A 1,074-nucleotide genomic window follows, 5' to 3' on the forward strand; every position below is an offset into this window, starting at 1 on the left:
CACAACCAAAAACACACTCAGCCACCTGAGTGGAACAGATTGGGAGAAACAGCCACAACCAAAAACAACCAAAAACACACTCAGAGCCACCTAATCTTTGATAAAGGGGCCAAACAAACTCACTGGAAGAACAATAGCCTCTTTAATAAATGGTGCTGGAAAAATTGGCTTGCCACCTGCCAAAGACTGAAAATAGGCCCAAGTCTATCATCATGCACCAAACTCAAGTCAAAATGGATCACACATCTCAATATTAAAACAGAAACACGAAATTTATTGGAAAAGAAAGTAGATAAAAACCTTGAAGATATAGGGGTAGGCAGAGAGTTCATGAACAAAAACCAAACTGCACATGAAACACTTGAAAGGATCAACAACTGGGATCTTATCCAACTGAAAAGTTTCTGCACATCTAAAGAAATCACCAGCAGACTGTCGGACAAAGGTCTTCTATCTAGAACATATAAAGAATTAAAAAACGTCAGCCCCCCCCAAATTCAAAGACCCAATCCAAAAATGGGCAGCTGAGATGAATACACACTTCTCAGATAAAGAAATACAAATGGCAAACATGAGAAATTGTTCAACATCTTTAGTTATTAGAGAAATGCAAATTAAAACAACATAGAGATTTCATCTCACCCCAGTAAGAATAGCTATCATTACAAAATCAACCAATAACAAATGCTGGTGAGGCTGTGGAGAAACAGGAACTCTTCACTGCTGGTGGGAATGCAGACTGGTGAAGCCACTGTGGAAATCAGTTTGGACATTCCTCAGCAAACTAGGTCTAGAGGTCCCATTCAACCCAGCTATTCCTTTTCTGGGTATTTTCCCAGAAGATCTGAAAACCTCATATCACAGCGATATATGTGCACCCAGTTTCATAGCAGCGCAATTTGTAATTGTTAAACTGTGGAAGCAACCCAAATGTCCATCCATTGAGGATTGGATAAAAAATTGTGGTACTTTTATATAATGGAATATTGCTCAGCTATAAAGAAAGATAAACTCGAGGCTTTTATAGGTAAATGGTCACAACTAGAGACCATACTCATAAGTGAAATAAATCAG

The 1,074-nt window shown here is 38.5% G+C and overlaps 1 long non-coding RNA gene across 1 annotated transcript in view; it reads left to right on the forward strand.

Moving 5' to 3' along the window:
* The window catches only part of LOC102008215, a 28,263-nt gene that overhangs the window by 25,892 nt on the left and 1,297 nt on the right, over positions 1-1,074 (forward strand). The window lies entirely within an intron of this gene.

This window comes from Chinchilla lanigera, unplaced genomic scaffold, assembly GCF_000276665.1.
Source record: "Chinchilla lanigera isolate Chin_1 unplaced genomic scaffold, ChiLan1.0 scaffold00014, whole genome shotgun sequence".
Taxonomy (NCBI): domain Eukaryota; kingdom Metazoa; phylum Chordata; class Mammalia; order Rodentia; family Chinchillidae; genus Chinchilla; species Chinchilla lanigera.